Raw genomic sequence first — 10659 nt, 5'->3', positions numbered from 1 at the left:
CAATGGCTAAGTCAGATCTTTGAGCCCTTTTCCTGGAATCCTCAAGATATTCTTTTCTACTGGGTTTTCTTTACAGTTTTCAGTCTGATGTTCACATTGAATCCAATCTGTTCTTAATTCTCAATACAGACATTGCAATCAACCACACTAGTAGGACTCTGAGCCCAAATTATTCTAGATCCTCCAGAATTCATAAGAATCCTCTGACAATGGGTAAAGGAAGAGACTGAGGCCAATGATGAGACCACGTGGTCCAGGCTTCTGCTACTCCTGGACATTTATTTCCTTTTCACCACTTTAGATGTTCACTACCAAACTTCTACTCTCTACTTCCAACTAGCTATAGAGGACACAACCAAATCACTCAGCCTCTCAGAACAGCCTTCTTGCCACTCTCAGGACAGTATTTAGGTCAAGTTCACAGCTAGTGAACAATCAAGGTACATTATTACCCAATAAATGTATCAGAGTGCAGCATATAATCACTTTAAATGGTGTGGAATGATTTAATTCATTCTATCAATGCCAACCATTGCAAAAGTAAACAACTAGAATCTAAAAGGACATCACACAATTGGGAAATGGATGAATAAATATGTGAATGTAAAGAAATGTTACTACAAAAATGATATTATTGTGCCTTCAGAAAATAAGAAAGAGATGATTTCAGGGGATCCTACAAAATAGGAAAGGATTCAGAGTAAAGTATGTAGAAAGAGGAAAACCATTTATAAAATAACAGCAACATTCTAAAGCTATACAAATTTGAAAAATTTAAGAATTCTGATCAATGTAATGACCAATCCTGTCTTCAAAAGACTCATGATAAAACCCATCTCCTGACAGAGGATTGATTAACTCAAAGTGAAGGGGAAAAAGCACACATTTTTGGGATATGGCCACTCTGGAATTATTTTGCAGAGTGGTTTTTTCCATCTTTTTTAAATTGGGAGCAGGGGAAGAATTGGAAGAAGAGAAAGAGTTGGTAATAACTAAGGTGGGGAAGAGCCACTGAAAAATTCATTTAAATGCACAGAAGAGAACAGAAATAAATTTAGAAGGAAATGGATGAGCAAAACTTTTGAATGTAGCACATGATGTTTTTATATAGTTTTTTTAAAAAAGCAAGTGTATGAAAATGTAAACTCATAGTTAATATGCAAAACCTTTTGTGTTGTGTATACAGAAATAAAAAAATTTTATATTTAAGTTCAGAAAAAAAAAACCATATACAAAAAACCCTCTACGAAGAAAAGAGAATTGTAGAAAGAGACGAATGCTCAGGGAATTAGCCAACCAACTTGGATTTTTTTCTAAGGTATGTACAGAAGTTGGAAATAGGCAACAAATATAAGATGAATATGAAAGTGTGTCACATTCCTGTAAGAATAGCGTCAGGAGTGCTAAAATTTGTAATGAGTCAAAGTTGATAGAGAAAGTTAAGAATGAGCAAAGGGGTATTTAAAAAAAAGATATATTGAAGTAAGGAGAAGAATCAAAGAAAAATGGAACCTTGACTCAGGAAATATGGGCTAATGATAACTGGTGATGGAGAGAACTAAGAGTTATTCCATTTTTATTTTGCTTCTGCTTTCTTTGTAAAGGGGAAGGATTTTTAGACTGGAAAACACAAAACTAACAGCTAATAAAGAGTTGATTCCTAAGATAAGAAAAGAGATAGTACAAGAGCATCTAACTGTCCTTGACGAATTCAGGTCACCAGGCTCAAATTAGTTGAATCCTCAGATACTGGAAAAAAAAAAAACTTGACAGATGTAATCACTCAGCCACTCTCAGTGATCTTTGCAAGATCTCAGAGATCAAGAGAGATGCCAAAGGATTGGAAAAGGTCAAATGTCCCAATTTTCAAAGAACAGTAGAGAAGGGAGAACAAATTAAATACCAGTAAGTTTAACTTCAATTCCAAACAAACTAAAATATATGATTAAATGGATAGTGAGGAAAGATCTAGAAATGTGGCATTCTCAAAAAGCATAATGGTTTGTCAAAAGACTAAACTCATTTTCTGACAGTGTTTATTTGACTATAAACTCAGGAGAAAGATGTGCATTTTATTTACCTAGATTTTAGCACATCATTTTATAAAGTCTCTGGGGATATTAATTCTAGTGGAAAAGACCCCTCCCCCACCAAAAAAAGTGAGTTTAGATGAATTTGTTGAATTTAAGACTGGTTATATAGGCTGGATACAAGAAGTAATCATTAATGACCTGGAGGATGTCTCTAGTGTAGTGCCCCAGTAATTTGTTGGCCCTGTTTGATTTAATATTTTTATGAATGATTTGGATAAATTTATAGATGGCATACTTATCAAATTGACAGATAATATAGAATTGGAATGGTGATCTATAGGAATCTGCTAGATTCATCTCTACAAGGCTTGAGAGAGCTCATGGTTAAATTTTTGTGAGCATTTAAACCAACAAATAGTACAAATAAGGACTTGATTTACTGTTTTGTTGAATTCTAGAATTAAGAAAATTGTAGAGAAAATGTTAAGAAGCCAATTAAACTTTAAAAGTGTGAGGTATATACTTTTTTTTCAGGGATCTGGTTGTTAAATATTTACATTTAATTTCCCATATAGTAAACATACTAGATGCTAAAGATAGGATTCAAAAAGATTTTGACAGGCTAGAAAATTGGGCCAAATACAACAAGATGAAATTTCTTAGAGATAACTTTAAAATCTTATACATATGGTTCAAAAAATCAACTTTACAGGTACAAGATGAGGGAGTATAGCTATTTGGTACTTCATCTGAAAAATGTCTGGGATTTTCAGTGGACTTCAAGCTCAATATAAGTCAATAGTGTGAGATGGCATCCACAAAAGCAAATGAATTCTTGGGCTACATATAAAAAGACATATATATTCAATATTTGGAGGTGATATTTCTATGAGCTCTACCCTGATGAAAGCATTTCTGGGACACTGTATTCAGTCCCAAGAACAATATTTTAGGTAGAATATTGAAAACTAGAGAACATTCAAACAGGGGTAATAAGTTTAAACTAAGATATTTAAGTTATTGCCATATGAGTTAAAGGAATTGGATTTGTTTCTACCAGAGAACAAAAAATTTAGGGAAGACATGGTAGCTCTCTTCAAATATTTGGAGGACTAGCCACATAGGTGAGAGACTAGAATTGTTTTGTTTGGGCCTAGAGCACAATACTAGGAACAGTGGATATATTAAGGCTTGGCTTATGGGAAAACATCCTACTACTTATTATCTCTAAACAAATGTAGAAATGGCTCACTTGGAAAGTAGTAGTCTCTCTCTCACTGGAAGTATTCAAGCAATTATCAGATGACCCCTTGGATTTGGACAGACTTGGGGAGACAGTGAAGGATAGAGGGGAAAGAGTCATACATGAACAACAAGGAAAGGCAATACAAGATTCTCCTCTTATTGCCTCCCTTAAAGGTTGACTTTTGGAAGAATCACCTTCCCCAACTATAAATTTACCCTTGTTCTCTTACCAGGAGAAAAATATTTGGGGGGATCATAATATCTAACTGAAGTCTGTATAAAATGTCAAACAATTCCACCAGTTAGACATCTTAAAGTATTCACAGCTCTATGAGCCTAAATATACTTAAACAATATATATGTATATATATATGCATATACATATATGTATATATATATACATATATATATTTTCATATATATATATAAACACACAATAAGGAAAGACAATACAAGATTCCTCTTTATTACCTCCCTTAGATGTTGGCTTATATACATATATGTATGTATATACATACAGATATGCATAAACCCTATTTTCTACTAGTACACAATGGTATGCCTACTGAAAAACAAATGCTACATAGCAATAAACTTGGTCAGAAGTCACATTTACCTTGTCAAGGTATGTTTAAAAGAGGATAAACTTTCAACAAATTCCAACAAACATTCTGCTCCTCTTGACTCTGTTACAAAATCTCTCATTCTCATTCCCCCCTTCCCATTCCTTCCAGAGGTGAGGTCTAGATCAAATATTGTTTAATTCACTTATGTGGTATTATGTAGCATGTCAGCCTTTAATGCTAGTTACTGGATTCCTTCTTTTGATTATCTCCAATCTATCCTATCTATATTTTGTTTGTACATAGTTATCTTCAAGTTGCTTCCCTGTTAGACTGTAAGGTCATTGAGGACAGAGGCTGACTTTTATATTTTTTTGTATCTCCAAAACAGTACCTGGCACATAGTAGGCACTTAATGATTGATCGCTTGACATTGTAACCAGCATATAGCTGGTATTTATAAAGCATTTCAAAGTTTAATTATCTCAGTTGAACCGCACAACTCCATGAGATAGGCAGTTCATATATTATTATCTCAAATTTATGAATGAGAAAACATTCTCAGAGAAAGATTAAGTGATCTGCTCATGGTCAAATAGAGTTGAAGGCAGAATTCTAAATCAGGTCTTTCTAATTCCAAATTCAGCATTCTATCCATTTTTTTCCCTCACCTTCTTTAGATTCCAAAGATAATTTAAAGGAAATTATTTCCAAATTTTCAAACTAGTCTTTTGATTTATTTTTTTATATTAACATATTGGCAAGCATTTTAGAAGAGGAAAAAAAAGCACTGTGAATAGTTAAATGTATAGCTACATGTTTTTTTGCATGTGTGAATATATATATATACATATATAATGCATATGTGTTTGTGTAATTCAAATTCTGCCTTTTCCTTCACCCTTCATAAAAAAATAGTTTTATGGGATTTAACATTTTTGTTGTTCAATCATGTTCAACTCTTCAGGTGGCAAAGATACTAAAGTGGTTTGCCATTTCCTTCTTCAGCTCATGTTACAGATGAGGAAATTGAGGCAAACAGGATTAAGGGTCTTGCCCAGGGTTACACAGTCAGTAAATGTCTGAGACCAGATTTGAACTCGGGAAGAGGAGTCTTCCTTACTTCAGGCTCTCTACTCTATCTACTGTACCACCTAGTTGCCCTGCAATTTAGCTTTAGCACTATTCATTTGGGGATAAAATACTAATAAGGACAATGACCAGAAACCATCAATAGAAGTAGAAATGATGTGACTCATTGTTGTTTTATTAAATGTTAATTAAGAAAAAAATTACATTATGATGGGCTTGTATTTCATAGAAAAAATCTATTATGCTTGTATTGGCTAAAATATTTGGAATTTAATTGAAGTAAATTTTAAAAGAAATAAATATTGATAGAAATGAGAAGCTTTATGTCAAGGGAGTATACAATTAATGCTACAGTCAAGTTTTAGTTAGCTATAATTTCTAGGATATCCTCAAATAACCTAATAGCAACATGGGCAGCCAAAAAAGCTTGGGCAACCACTATGTCTAATGAATCTCCACTGCAGATGACCCAGAAACACATAATGGTTGTAAGACAGCAACAGTACATTTTCTGATGATGACTTGTGAGCCAAAAGTGGCAAAGGGACATTGTCAAGGACATATATGACCAGAAAAACAAGTCATAAAGTGAGAATGAATGATTACAGATAGGCTGATTATCGAATTGGTATCTACAAAATAGTTAAAATATTTTTAAAACCCCAGAGGAAAGCTTTCAAGGCAGATCTTCTGAAAGGTATATTTGAGAAATCATAGAGGATAAGAAGGCATAGGATTGGTGATTTTCAGCTGAAAGAGAACTCACAGATCATTTAGTCCAATCCCCTCATTTTTCAGATAAGGAAGCCAAGATCAGGATGGTTAAGTCATACAGTTAGTAAGTAGCATAGTCAAAATTTGCACCTAGTTCCTCTGTTTTCCAGCCTAACATTCTGTACCATACTGTATCTCTTGAGGATTGGTGGTAATCTGTACTCATGAAGGAAAGATTCACAGAGATAGGAGTCAATGACATATCCATTGCAAAGCACAGGCAAATGTGTGGCAGATCTGTTAGTTCCTCAAATGGGGGCATTCCAGTGTGGGAACTCCTTCCAACAATGCAGATGAAAATTAGGGAGTCATCTGGCTTTTATTAAGTTATTATTACGTGCCAACTGTGCTAAAATGGGAATAAAAAGATAATTATTATTAGAACAGGAACTGTTCTAAGCACTTTACAGTTATCTTATTTCATCTTTATAACAACCCTTGGAGATATTATTATCTCCATTTTGCAGATGAGGAAATTGAGGCAAAAAGAGGTGCCCAGAATTATATAAAACTAGTAAGTGTCTGAGCCTGAATTTGAATTTGCATCTTTTTGACTCTAGGCTCTGGGCTCTTATCCACTAGACCAGGGGTCGGCAACCTTTTTGGCCGTGAGAGCCATAAACGCCACATTTTTTAAAATGTAATTTCGTGAGAGCCGTATAGTGCTCACAGTGCGAGCTCCTGTAACAGTGCCTGAAAAAAAATTGACTTTATGGCTCCTGCAGAAAGAGCCATATCTGGCCCTCAAAAGAGCCAGATATGGCTCGAGAGCCATACATTGCCGACCCCTGTACTAGACCAACTTACAGCCCATAAGGTAGGACCTACCCTCAAGGAGCATATATTCTATTAAGTGAAAACAACACATAAAAGAAAGCTGGAAAGCAAGGAGAAAAAGGTACCCCACTGGGAATATGGTAGAGGAAATCCCAAGTACAATCAAGAGAGGAATGAGACCAGTTGGCCTGGGTGGCTGTCCTTCTTCAATTAAAGTTCTACAAGGAGCTATCCAATCAGTAGGGCTATTGGGTGGCACAATGGATAGAACACTGGGTCTAAAGTTAGAAAGATCTGAGTCCAAATCTGGCCTCAGACCTGATGAGTTGGGTGATCTTGGGCAAGTCACTTAACTTTGTCTGCCTCAGTTTCCTTGGGGACTCATGGGTATGTAACTGTTGCATATCCTATTAGAAATGTCTATTGCTTCTATTCATTGCCATTTTATGCCTCACCTCCTCTCCATTCCCATTTTTTATAAAAGAAAATCTGTCAGGTTCAATCATTATCTATGTAATTAATGGATAGAGATTTGGGAAAAGGTTCGGATCTCTGAAGAGGAAGAAATATCAAGTTCCCATAAACAAGAAAGTCTATAAGCTAAACAACAGAGGAATCTTCCCCCTAGCCTTAGTAGAAAAATGGAACCAATCCCTAGAAAAGGGGAACTGTGATATACCCTAGACCCAACAAGTGGAGACATCCCTATTAAAAAGTTCAAATTCTACTCATGCAAACATTCTGTGTGAGCATCTTCTTCTTCTTATACCTTTGTACCTTTAAGGAAATTGCCATTCCCAAATAGTATTTAGAGGTGTAAAGTATCAAACATCAATAAACAAAATGTACTGGATCTAATTAAACAACCAGATGTTCAACAGTCACTTGGATCTGACTGGCATCTTAATATATAGTTGTGGAGGAACTCAAGGATGACAGCCTGGAACTACTGGTTAAATGTGTTATCTGTCGATATCAATAGGTACCTGCCAAAGGACTCCCTGATTACCACTGTGACTGTCCTGCATAAGAAACTGGACAGAAAGATTTTTCTAAGTCTGTGGGTCAGGAAATCATGCAGCAGAGGCTGGATGGACATTTGTCAGGGCAGGTATAGTGGGGAATGATTTTCAAGTCTAGGTTGGATTGTAGTGGGAAGGAAGGAAGGAAGCAAGGAAGCAAGGAAGGAAGCAAGGAAGCAAGGAAGGAAGGAAGGAAGGGTGCCAACTACTGTGCTAAGCCTTTTCAAAAATCTTATCTCATTTGATCCTCACAATACTCCTGGGAAGTAGGTGCCATCCTTGTCCCCTTTTTACATGTGAGAAAACCGAGACAGACAGAAATTAAGTGACTTGCTGAGAGTCATACAGATAGCTAAGTGTCTGAGAATAAATTTAAACTCAGGCCTTCCTGACTCTTAAGTCCAGCACTCTATTCATTCTATCACCAAGTTGCCTGAGAAAACCAGGTTCACAACCTAACACTGACATTTCTTTGAGATTCAGTTTGCTCATCTGAAAAATAGGGATGATATATGATATCTACCCTCATCTGATTGTTGTGGAGCTCAAAGTGAAATGATATAAGAATGGTGCTTTATGTATTTCAAAATGTATTTCTTTAATTGTTCCTTATAATGACAATGATAACTTTTTGAAACCCTTATCTATGGTCAGTTTTGATTCTAAGACAAAAGCTTGAAGGGCTAGGCAATCTGGCTTTAATTGACCTGCCCAGGGTCAAACATCACTTATGTTTATTAAGACTTCTGAATTCTCTTCTGGCTCAGATTTTGTGACAAGACAGTAGAGGATGATCATATACTTCATCAAATAAGAGGAAAGCCACCTTCTGACTAGCTTGTGTAAGAAAGCACTCCCTAAGAAGCTCATTTTCTCAACATTGACCTGGTCTTGGATATGTCATCTTCCCTTCAGTGCAAGAAGTGAATGGATAGCTTGAATTTCCCAAATTTCACACAGTCTTGCACATACAGTGTATGAGAGAGATCCTGGCCAACTTACATAACCTTTCATTATTCTTTTTTTTTTTTTTTAAACCCTCACCTTCCATCTTGGAGTCGATGTATTGGCTCCAAGGCAGAAGAGTGGTAAGGCTAGGCAATGGGGGTCAAGTGACTTGCCCAGGGTCACACAGCTGGGAAGTGTCTGAGGCCAGATTTTAACCTAGGACCTCCCATCTCTAGGCCTGGCTCTCAATCCAATGAGCTGCCCAGCTGCCCCCTCATTATTCTTAATAGTAAGTATAAGTTGCAAAACGGGAGCCAATTCTATTTGGCAGAAGGAATTGCCTCCCCAAAAGTTCCCTATCCTGGTTTAATTGAAGGTAAAAAAAAAAAAAAGAAAATCAAATTAATGCAGCTTCTTATGTCATTCTGGCAAGTAGTGCCATTGATGATTTTTATTCATCACAAATTTCTGAAAGGATAGATTAGACTAGGATATATTTGGAAGTTTAGTTGTCCAGGTGAGGAGCACTGAACATTAAGACAGAAAAGATGTTATCTACCCAAACCTCCGTTTTAAAGATTTCCAGGCCATCTAGATCTTCATGCCATTCCTCTCCAGGATGTACTCAACTCTCTTCCTGGATTTTCCTTCCAATGCTTTCCCCACCTCCCTTCCAGCTTCCTTTTCCATGTTATCTTCCTCCATTAGAATGCAAATTCCCCCCAGAGCTTCTGCTTGTAGACTAAACTTGATCTGGGTGTGGAGAATTCTCCAGCTTTGGGTGGGCACTCTCACCTGCCTTTTGCCTCGCTTTTCCGGGTCTAGCCCAAATCCCACCTTCTACAAAAGCCATTCCTGAGTTCCCCTTAATTTTGGTGCTTTCCCTCGGTTGATTGTTTCCAATATGTCCTTTTATGCAATTTGTCTATTGCCGTCTCCTGCATCAAACTGTAAAAAAGCAAAAGATTAGGGGGAAAAAAACTGGTTTGCCTTTCTTTCTGACTCCAGCACTTAGCACACACAGGGCCTGGCACATAGTAGGTGCTCAATAAGTGTTGACTGACAAGACTCTGAGCTCCTAGTAACCGGGACTGTCAGTTGCATTTCTACCCCCACCAGTAGGAGGCACTTAAGAAATGTTTATCCCTTGATTGGAGACTGATTCTGTATCTCTCATACATCCAATGCTCTGCAGCGTTGGACTGGGAGCTTCTAGTGAGCTAGGGCTGCCTTTTGCCTCTCGGTCCATCCTCGGCAGTTCGCGTCCGTAGGCGCTAAATAAATGTTTATGGATGTGATAAGAGTTTTCCCCGATAAGTTCCATTATACCCTGCGTGTATCTCGTTTGTGTAGAGCTGTGGCCACATTAGCCTGAGGGCAGAGACTGCCCTCTGCCTTTCGGTCCATCCTCCGCTATTGGCATCCACCGCGCTGGCACATAGTGGGCGCTTCCTAAAGGCTACTGGGCTGTACTCAGCCCCGCACTCCACGTGGAGCACACCCAGCCTCCCTTTGCTCCCGGAGGCGTGGGAGAGAGGAGGGAAAGCGGGGGGAGGGGAAAGGTCAGGCTCGCCGGCGCCCCGCCCCTCCCTCCTCCTTCCCGGCTCCCTCCCTCTCTAGCCCCGCCCCCTCCGTGCCCCGCGCCCGCCCTCTTCGCCGGCGGAAGGAACCGAAAGCGAGGCTGAAACGCCTGACGTCAAGGCGACCCAGCCAAACCTCGCCCAGAGTCAGGCGTGGAACGAGCCGGAGCGGCGGCGGAAGAGGAGGAAGAGGAGGAGGGAGGCGGCGGCGGCAGCAGCGACAGCAGCCCGGCGATCCACCCGCCTTGGTGACTGGAGAGTGGAGACGGAGTCGCCGAGAGCGAGCGAGCCCGGCTCTGCGGAGGGGGTCCTCCGGTGGACTCGGTGGCAGCGCTTTGAGTGAGTTGGGGGCCGGCGGCGGGGCAAGGAGGAGGCCCAAGAGGGGCGCGGACCGGCCGGCGGGGCTGAGGGTTCCCGGCCCGAGCCGGGCCGCGCAGGTGGCGGGGCCGGGCCGGGCCGCGGAGGGACTAGGCGCCGCTAGAGAGCCGCGCGCTCCGCGGAAGGGTCAAATGTCTGAAACATGGCGGAGGAGTGCGAGCTGTAGGACCCCCGGCTCACTAGCTCACACGCACCCCCTCCCGCTCCGGCGGGCATGCACGGTGCGGGGCTGGGGCGCGGGGCCGTC

The 10659-nt window shown here is 39.5% G+C and overlaps 1 protein-coding gene across 1 annotated transcript in view; it reads left to right on the top strand.

Moving 5' to 3' along the window:
• Positions 1 to 10217: 10217 nt before the first annotated feature.
• The window catches only part of RAP1B (RAP1B, member of RAS oncogene family), a 55191-nt gene continuing 54749 nt past the window's right edge, over positions 10218 to 10659 (top strand). The window contains exon 1 of the mRNA XM_044677394.1: positions 10218 to 10373. The gene's annotated coding sequence lies outside the window, so the exon portion shown is untranslated. The remainder of the gene's footprint in view (positions 10374 to 10659) is intronic.

Source organism: Gracilinanus agilis, chromosome 5, assembly GCF_016433145.1.
Source record: "Gracilinanus agilis isolate LMUSP501 chromosome 5, AgileGrace, whole genome shotgun sequence".
NCBI classification, from domain to species: Eukaryota; Metazoa; Chordata; class Mammalia; order Didelphimorphia; family Didelphidae; genus Gracilinanus; species Gracilinanus agilis.
Note: the sequence above shows the minus strand (reverse complement) of the source record. Positions and strands in the feature narration are given on the sequence as shown.